Below are 10,846 nucleotides of genomic sequence, written 5' to 3'. Positions count from 1 at the left end.
TTTTTTTATAAGCACGCTAAGCTGCAGTGCATAAAAGAGAAGTAGCCACATAGGAATGCAAGCTCTACTTGAAATGCATTTTAATGCAGCAAAACACATGTATTTACTGCAGGAAAACAGAACAGGTGCCTACCTACCGCTAGGGGAAGGTACAGCTCTCTGACTCTTTTCTGAGTTGTATTATTTCAACTTATTTCAAATTATTTTACAATTGATTTTCAAGCCAATGTGAGTATGAATAATACATAATGTATAATATATATAGAGAGAAAGAGAGAGAGAGGGAGTGGATAATGAATGGATTATCATATATAGTGCATAATATATTGTGTATAATGTATAGTGTGTGATGGATGGAGTATAATGTATATATAAAGTATAATGTTAAAGTATCGTGTATAATGTATAGAGTATATCTTTAGTATATATTGTATATTGTACCATGTATAGAACAGTGTTTCTCAGCCATGGTTCCATTTAGCCCCAGGGTTCCTAGGAGTTGCCCAATGATCTTTTTGGCTATCTGTAAGGGTGACATTCTTGTCCAATGGCCAGCAATGTAAGAGGAATTCTTCTCACTGGCCACCACACTAATATACTCTGAGCTGTGGATATAGTAATTATAGAAGGAGGGCCCTGAAGACGAGAACATTATTTCTAGTTGGTATAGATTATCATGTATATCATGTAATGCACAGAAATTAGTGAAATATCCAAATGATAGATCTCTTAATGTAAAAGTTCAACCATATCCTAATTTACAAATTAATTCAGCCTATAATCATTATTGACATTTTCCAGCATATAGTCCAGCATATAATCCTTAATATATTTAGCCCAAAATTATTCAACATGTATTGCAAATAGGTAATATTAGATTGAAAAGAAAAAGATAATATTTGTAAAAAAGAAAGCTGCACCCTCATGTAATGTATGGTGTATAGTGCATAGACTAAAATGTATTCAGTATTATGCATATTGTATAGTGTATAATGTATCATGTATAGAGCAACATATATATAGCATGTATTATATAAAGTATCATGTGTAATGCATAGTGTATGATGTATAGAATATTAGGTATAAAGTAGTATGTGCATATATATATATATATATATAGTGTATATAGAGTATTGTCTATAGTGTATAATGTATGGGGTAGTGTCATATAATATTAATATTATATTTATATATATATATATTTATATTGTATAAAGAATAATGTATAAAGCATCATGTAGAATATATAGTGTGTAAGAGTGTATAGTGTATATAGAGTACTATCTATAGTGTATAACCCATAATCATGTATAGGGTACACTGTATAAAGTATAATTTATAGAGCATCATGTAGAATAAAGAGTGAAAAATGTATAAAGTATTATGTATAGTGTTTAGAGAGTTATCTATGGAGTATTATGTAGAGAGTGTTATGTATAGCGTACAATGTATAAAGTATCGTGTATGGAGCATCATGTAGAATGTATGGTGTAAAATGTATAGAGTATTATGTATACCATGTATTATATAGAGTATCATGTGTAATGTATAGTATATGAAGTACAGAATATTATGTATAAAGTAATATATATATAGTGTGTATAGAGTATTGTCTACAGTGTATAATGTATAAAGCATCATGTATATTGTATCAAGTATTACATATAGTGTGTAATCTATGGAGTATCAAGTATAGTGTATAATGTAAAGAGCGTCATGAATATGGTACAATGTATAAAGTATCATGTAGAATGTATAGTGTATTATGTGTAGTGTATAATAAGTAAAATTTATAAAGAAATGTGTTGTGCGAAATGTATAAAGTATCATGTAGAATTTAGAGAGTATTATCCACAATGTATAATGTATATAGTATCATGTGTAATGTATAGTATAGGTATTTTACACATATGTAAGACATGAGTCCTGAGGGCTTTGTGTTTCAGCTTTCTAAATAAATGGTGCATACAATTTCTTCATGTATTTTCATTCCTCATCTCATTATTATATTCATCATTGACCATGAACATATTTAGTACTTGTCACCTGCAATAGGCAAAATAAAGCATAAAGCAGCTGATCAGCAACCAGATTAACTATACAACACCATCACAATACCCATATAGAGGTGAATGACCCAGCGGAGGAAGATTCACCCATCAGACACACTTTCTTAGCATAGACAGGACCACATAATTAGTCGGGTGACACAGGATGCCAGCAGGAATCCATAAAGTGTTGGCTTCTCTAATATGACATCTTTGCTAATGAAATGAAGACAAAAGCAATCAGTAAACCTACTGTAGCAGCAAAAACATTACTGAGAACCATTATATATATATATATATATATATATATATATATATACCTGTCTCTGAGTGCCTGTGAACCTGGCATTAACATCACTGGCAGTGGTAGACAAGGTATCGGGGTCACTTGACCATTGAACATATTGTGAATAAAAGGTATTTCAAAGATCTAAGCAATACAATTGCTGGCATTACAGCCTAAGTCAATGAAATAGTGTGGTCCTAAATATAATATATAACATCAACTTGTGTTAATATTGAATACATAAAGATCAAAAGATCAGCCTCCTACACATTATTTATCTACCCCAGAAAAACATTTACATTTCCTTAAATTACAAAACAAGGACTGATTATTTTATTTGTGCACCAAGCATTTTCACTGCCTTCCACCCAAATGAGTAACTGCAATGGTCTGCCTCAGACCTACAGAGCAAAAGCAGGTAAGAATGTACAAAGACTTCCCCTAACACTCTTGCAATGCCGATAGCTGACCTGGAAATAAATTGGTAATTCACATTAAGCATTCCTATGCATTCAGCATTTCCGTAAAAACAAAGTAATGAAACACAATATCTATGCAGCACAATATTTGGCCTTAATAAAAACCAAAGGCAATACAAGAGGCTCTGGATGATACAAAATGATACAAAATCACTGCTCAGCATGTTTCACATAGGTCATTCTTAAGAACACAACAGACATTGATTTTGTGATCCTGGCCAAACAAGACACCATCTGAAGAAGATCTGACTTCTTGCAGGTTAGGTGCAAATCCTGTAATCTGTTAGAACTCTCTGGGTATGGAGATTACCAAAAAGGCTAAAGACCAGTGTGGTAAGTGTTTTATGATGGAGAATACACTGCTTCATATTTCCAGGATTGATAGGCTTTACACACTGGTTGGTGGCAGTGGTTGTGCCAATGGTGCCCATACCAAGTTATATTGAATGGGCAGACAGTAACTCGGAGTCATTCCAGGTAAGGTATTCAGGGACAAACACCAAGGCCAACATAGCAGTGTCTAGGCACTTCCAAAACACCAATCACTGGGACCTCACTTATAACACGTCCTCAGGGATACACGAGAACATATACTATGTCACCCGATGGCACATATGATTGACATGTTACAAGTACCAGGATAACATGAAGCTCCAAATCTGCAAGGCAGACCGGTATGAATAATGTCTGATGCAGCAATACACGGGAAGAACATTACTCTCAGTCAATATTATACCCAGAGTGCACACTCAGCACCCATTGCCTCCTCCCAAAGATATTGGGACAAGGTTAGCACCCAAGGTAAGAAGCCCATAGTGCGCCCCCTTCCCAGGAGCTGAGAACTGCCATGTAGCTTGCACCATTTGCCCTTTTTGTTCCTCTGAATTTCCAATGCATTTGCTTTTTCCCCCTGCCCTCCACCCTTATACCCCCCGAAAAAATTCACCCACCTTTTTTTTTCGGTCTCGGGATCGACTCCTCTTCTTGCGCTCCGTCTCCTCCTTTTCCTTCTGTTCAGCCAGAGCCTGTGCTTCCACATCCTTGATCTTCTTCAGCTGCTTGGCGGCTTGTGCCATCCTGACCACCGGTAACCCCCAACGTTGTTCTTACAGGACCCCGTACGGGCTGCCACAAACCCTCCCCTTTGATGGGGATGACCGTTGTCCTTGGCCCCGCTTAAATTTTCCCTTTCGAAAAACAATGCGGAGCTACTTCTTGAGGTTTGGAGTGTCAGCTCTTTGGGTTAGTCACACCCCACAAGCGTCTCCTGTTACATCTGACCCATATCTGTAAAGCAAAAAAAACACAAGCTGTTGAAAAAAGTCAGAGGGAAAAGCTACGGTTAGCAGCGAATTGTGCAGCTCTTACACACGAGCCAACGTTCCCCTGGACGGTGACAAGGGTCCAGCCATCCTGAGCCCCATGGCCTTTCCCATACATATCCCACACTGCGACCTGCAGACGTCTCCCCTGTTGGGACACAAACATCCCTCTCCCCATCACACAAACAGCTCACATTCACTGCAGTGCTATGCCTGGCTCTTCTTCCTAAAATATCCCCTCTCTATACCCCCCTCCCTTTCCGCCAATACCCCTTCTCATTGCCCTGTCGTTACACCTGCCACATGCATCCGTATTCCCTTCTCCAGCTTTCCCTGTGCACACATTACATCCCTTCCATCATTTATATCCCATCCTCTTCCATAGTCTCGCTTTATTTCTGCAGCTGTTGACATATTGCACCTATGTTTTCCTAATTTTATTACCCCCCTACCTGCCGCTTAGCCTGTATCTGCTGCTTGATCACCTTTCCTATTCAGGTTCCATCGCCCCCCCAACCACTACCACCAATGCCTGCGGTGCAGAATCCCCCAGTATATTCCTAACCGAACCATATCCATCTTTTTCCTCTTTTTCCCCCATTGCATCTTACAAGGTGTAATGGGAATCACCTACCTTTTTCTCCTCTATCTGTCGGTGCTGTGGGTACCCAGCATCCTGCAGCCTGCGCGCTGCTGTCCCCTCACACTGCAGTGTTGCTGATGCAGGCGAAACACATCGCTTCCTCCTGCATGCTGGTCACCTTCCTGCACTCTCTCCCTCCCGTCTCTCCCCCTCATTCCCTTTCAGCAGAAGGATGCTACAAGCTCTGGCTGCATCTATCGCATCCTATCCGCCTGTTTATGTTACATTTGGTGTACCATTGTGCCTATATAGAGAATAATCGCTGTGTACGGCGCTCTATTTTTACACGGCTTTCCGTGGGGGTGTCAGCAGATTGGCATACGTGTCTATTTCAACATTCATTTCCATTCTGCATCCTAATATTATTATTATTAAACAGGATTTATATATCGCCAACATATAACGCAGTGCTGTACATTAAATCAGATCCAAATCCTGGAATACTATCAGCATACGTAAGGGTGGGAGGGAGCGAATAAAAAGCCCGCACACTGCAGAAGTAGCAGTAAAGTATTTTCTGACAATGCAGAGATGCCAAACTCCGAGCGATTCTCTAGGTTGCCCGTGAAGGAAATTGTTTTTCCTGTACGTCATTATTGTCTAATCTTAGAGTGGCTGGAGACGGGACAATTTTTTTTTTTTTTTGAAGGATAATAGTTGGTTGCTCATTCATAAGACTGGGAGGTATGGGGAGGTGGGGGTTGACTGCTGGTTATTAGGATGGTTTTGCAGCAAATGGTTTTAGGATTAGGAATTGTTTACAGGGATAGATTCCCAATTAGTGCAAAGTGTAGGTAGGGTATTTTTAGGAAAGAAGGGTCGTGCTTGTCTTGGCAAAAATATGGCAGCAATGGCTAGATGCCAGGGCAGATTGATGAGTGACTGATCAGAAATGACTGCTATAGTTTTCTATGGAGGAGGGCATAGCACATCCTCGTTCTTCTCTATAGAACAGAATGGCACGGTGCCCCCGGTCGTTCATCTGTCCCTGGAAATGATCACAAAAGATCTGACGTCTGTAAAGAGCTTTAGAACAGCAGATGCCAACCAGTGGTCCACACACTATTGGTGGTCTACAAGAAAACTCTGGTGGTCTATGCTCCCCCCAGAGGGATCAGGAGAAAGTTCCCAGTGGGGGGCGCACCGGCCAAAGCCGCGGACCATGTCCTCCGTATGGACACAACCTGCCCACTCTAGGTTCTGGCATCATGACGGCACTCTGGTGAAAGTTTCTTCCCTTTTGAGTGACGCACATCTCAACGTGCATACGTGGTCCGGATTCCAAGCATTTAGTGGTCCGTAGGTCCAAAATGATTGGCAACCTCTGGTTTGGAATATGGACCAATAAATGTAACTCTGGGCATGCCTTGCCCCTTGATCTGGCAGTCTATTTGAAGGCTTCAATCGACTATAAATTGTTTCCAACCAAAAGTGATCGATATCCGAGTGCAAGTGAAAGAACCTCAAAAATTTTCATTGCTCATATGAGCATTTACCAGGCTTAGAAATCTCCAAATTAATTTCCATCCGATTGGATCTGAGTAAATTTTATGAGATCGATCGAGTGACACTATGTTGATTGATTTTTAAGAATAAATACTAAAGAATCAGATGTGCATTGATTGTGGTTGTTTAATATTTTATTGATTTTCAGTATATGTTGACCTATATATGGGGATCTGTCTACCAGTCCTATAGAAGTCTTTGGGTCTGTAATGCCGATAAATCCAGGACAGTATTGGTGGCACCATGGCGGCCAGGATCTCAGGTAAGTAGAAATCTGTGGATGAGGAGGGTGAGGTACTTTAGCAAATTGGATATTTGTACTATATATAAAAGTGCAGTTACTTTTTATTGTACTGCAGACAATGTTTGACCCATCTGGTTAAAGTAGAATAATAGTTACCTCAGTTATATGGGAAGCTGGGCAGAAGCGTGACAGAGCCGTTAGGCTTCATATTATTGTGTGTTCTTGGAGGACTTTAATATAATCTAGGATTATTGCATGGTATAGTTGAAACCTCAAGGGATCATCTAAAAATAGTTGAATAGGATCCTAACGTGGTTGCCACGGCCACCAACCATCTTTCCCTTCATGATTTTAATAAAAGAGTTGCTGAAAGTTGAAGCATCAGATTCTTTTTTTTCCTCTCCTGAAAAAGTGGAGTCTTTCCATGAAACGCGTTGAGAACTAACTTAGAATGTAACCCCGTAAAAAAAAAGCAAATCTGCTTATGTGTAGAAAGATCTTTTGAAGGTACATTTAGGTTAAAGAAGTCAAATGAACCAAACACAAATGATATTTATTGTTGTTTGTTGAATGTCAGGATATCATTATTATTATTATGCTGTACGCAGAGCAGTACATTAAATAGGGTTGGACAGACAGAGACATTGGACCTGGAATGGATCTGGTCCAGGATTGAAAACATTTGCTAACAAATAGTTAATGATTTTTAGGAAATCCATTTCAGGTTTGTTGGATTACCCAGCTTCACTGATGAAAGTGTATTCTCTCCAGCCTTGGAGAACTTTAATAAATCAGGGCCTGTATAACAGAAAGAAGAGGGGAGCCTGCCGAAAGAGTTTATATTCTAAGAGATTGTCACCCGGGATGAACAGTTGTAATCTCAGGCAAAAATCCTGCATGTGTACAGCAGTCCCCTGATGTCGTTCATCAACCCACCATGGCATATTGATAAACACCAATCAGGGACAAGCGCTGTACTTTTCTATGGAGAAGGACACAGCGGGGTGCTGCACACTCATCCTCTTCCCTCTTCTCTACATAGAACAGAACAGATCTCATTCTTTCTCCTTTCATTTCCAGCAACATCTGGCATCTGTCTGGGATTTCACCCATGGTGCTTTACAATAGGGGCAGGCTGAGGGGTAAGCTGGAGAGATGGCTCCTTGGAAACTTCAGCAAGTGAGGGCATAGGGGACAATTTTGCCTTTTCCCCTTCCGGCCCATGGCATGCAGGACCTGGACTGTGCAGGCTGGCAGGAAACAGAGAGCGCAGGGAAAGTGAATAACACCAGAGAGGTTACACGGATTATGACAATGGCAGTGAATTCACTGAACTGCAAATTCAATGCAATCCGGATGAAAATCAATAATTTTGCTTCCTGCAAAAAGAAAACTGAGAACAGATGATGGCACCGAGAGAAAAGGCAGAAAACACAGAAAGGAGTCAAACTACAGGATGATGCACATTGTGTGGTATAGGAGTAAAGAGAACCTGTAGCCATGGGAAATATGATATGCTGGATAGGAATAGGGTGGATATCACTTATTTGGATACCATGTAATGTACAGCGCTGGGTAAAATGTTGGCGCTATATAAATCCTGTTTATTCCTATTATTATTATTAATAATATTATTATTATTATTATTAATAAAAATAATAATAATATTATTAATAAAAATAATAATGTAACTTAATTTCTTTGCGCTCATATTATTATTATCTTCGATGTATATAGCTCCAACATATTACACAACGCTGTACAAAGTCTATAGTCATGTCACTAAAAAGAGCTCCTGATCTAATGTTCCTACCATTGTCATATGCCATTAACACAACCTAAAGCAGACTTTGAGTAGAAGCCAATTAATCTAACTGCATATTTTTAGGGTTGTGGAAGACAACCAGATCATCTGGAGGAAACCCACGCAAACACAGGGAGGACATACAAACTCCATGCAGATATTGGCCTGGCTGAGATTCGAACCTGTGACTTAGCGCTGCAAAGGCGAAAGGGCTAACTACCGAGCAACCAAGCCACTCCTACACTTCTCCTTCCTCTGTAATTTTGTAATATTTAGTTTATCTTTTAGGATGTCTCTCTGAAGTCATCATTGGGATTTCCTCGATATGGAAGCCAGGAGGTGTGTGGGCCTTAAATCACTCTTTCCAGGCATAAATGGCGGTAGGGTTATCACTGGACACATCAATGACAGCCCTATTCCTCAATGTGTATGTAGATGGACCACTAAAGTCCTTTAGGCTTCAGTGCTGAGAAAGATGACAACTCTTTAGTGTATCCGCTGCAGGCCAGATCTGTTGTCACCTTGCAGAAATAAAAGAAATTAGCTGTCAGGATCCCCAGCTGTTTATATTTAGAATTAAGCATCAAAATTAAGTTTTTTTTTTTAAAAGGCATAAAAATCAATGTATTTTAATAAAGATCCATGACTGCAAATCATTTAAAGTAAACCTGCATAGACTCGTAGAAGACACCAAGATACAAGTAAAGGCAACTGAATTATACCTGAATTTGTTTGTATATCACTTATCTGCCTCTGTATGATAAAGAGGAATGTTCCAGTTAAAGAAGTACTCCCAATGTCCCATCCTAAAGTCTGCAAAGGCGGATTGATGAGCAACTGATTGGGAATGACCTGTGTACAATCGTATAAAGAAGAGCACAGTGGGGTGCTGCTAGCTCATCATCCCCTCCCTATAGAACAGAATGGTGCTGTGTGTATAGTTCTCATTGGTTTATCTGTCACATGAAAATTTGTTTTATCATATGATGTCAATCCTACGTCTGTACGGGGCTGTAGTCAGACACAATGAATTCTTTAGCATGCACTCTATATCTGTTCTCCCTGCTCATAGTAATATGGGTACAATATGCTGCGACCCCAGACAATACATAAATGGGTCAGATGATTCAAGAAGTACCATAGGTCTACTATAGACGATTCCCTTTAATGGTTGCTTAGCCATGTGTGTGCCAATAAGAATTGTAAATGATACACAAGGCTTTTACAGTTGTCACTTGTTTACTGAATATTTCATCATTCCCCGGCCAATTATTTTTTACATGCAAGCAGTTGACATATTATTCATTTTAGAAATATGTGACTTCAAAGGAATAATTTGGGGTTGTATCTTCTGATCTGATCTGGTTCAGCAGAGCTTGTCTGGAGTTTTTCTTTTAACTATTTTTATAAATATATTGTTTGTTTTTATTATATTTTTTTTATTTATTTTTAGGCCCTTGTAGGGTTTTTGTATCATTACATGGGACATGTAATAACTAAGAACCTTCACCTGATTACAAAAAACCCAAATGGGCCAGTATACCTAAATAAAAAGTTTTGAGAATTCGGCATTACCCCCTCCCCCCTCTATTAAAGAATAACCATAGAAATGTTTTCCTTTTTAGTGAATCTTGTGTTACATTTCCATGCCATGACATTACCACTCTCGGCACACAGAATAATGTACTGCTGCTGGATGAAGCGGAATTATTGGGCCTAAAGCTACGTACACACATCTCATGATTGTCACCCAAGAAGAACGGTCGTGCTCACTTCAGGCAAAAATCTGACATGTGTACAGCAATCCCGTAATGTCGTTCATGAATCTGCCCTGGTGGACTGTTAAACGGCCGAACGGGAATGACTGCTGTGCATTCTTTGGAGGAGTGTACAGTGGGGTTTGTGTATTTCCAGTGACAAACATTTGACATCTATCTGATGTCTGTAAAGGGATTATTTTATTTATGCTTTTCATATAAACCGGTTAATAATCCTGATCAGACATGTAAGTTGTATCTTCTTAGTAATGTCACATACAGTAAGTAGGAACTTTGCCGTGGAGTTAAATCTCCACTATCAGCACCTATGTGGGTTAAGTAGATGTGTGAAATAAATAAAAATGTGATTTTCCAATGCTTTTGGGGTATTTGATCATTATTGGGGATTTTACCTGCCCATATCATATGCAAAATAAAAACTGTATACAGATGTCTTCAGATCTCCTTCACACTGTGCTGGTCTACTGTGGTGCACTAAGGCACCCAAATGGGCACAAAAGTGATACCAAAACTGGACCATTTCCATTTAGGTCAGAGTACTGCAATTCGCAGTGTATGGTATGTGTAATATGGGATTGAGTCATCCACACATAATGTACAGCGTGCTGGGTGTTATTATACATAAACAACTTTATAAAGTGCAGTAAATATTATTGTGTGTTGCATTATTGTTAGTGTTGTGCATAGGTGAGAAGCCAGCCTAAACTCATCTGTAAAAAACCCACAGTGTGCACTA

The sequence above is a fragment of the Pyxicephalus adspersus genome, chromosome 2 (genome assembly GCF_032062135.1).
Source record: "Pyxicephalus adspersus chromosome 2, UCB_Pads_2.0, whole genome shotgun sequence".
Lineage (NCBI taxonomy): Eukaryota > Metazoa > Chordata > Amphibia > Anura > Pyxicephalidae > Pyxicephalus > Pyxicephalus adspersus.
The sequence above is the reverse complement of the archived record's forward strand: the minus strand, read 5'-3'. Positions refer to the sequence as shown.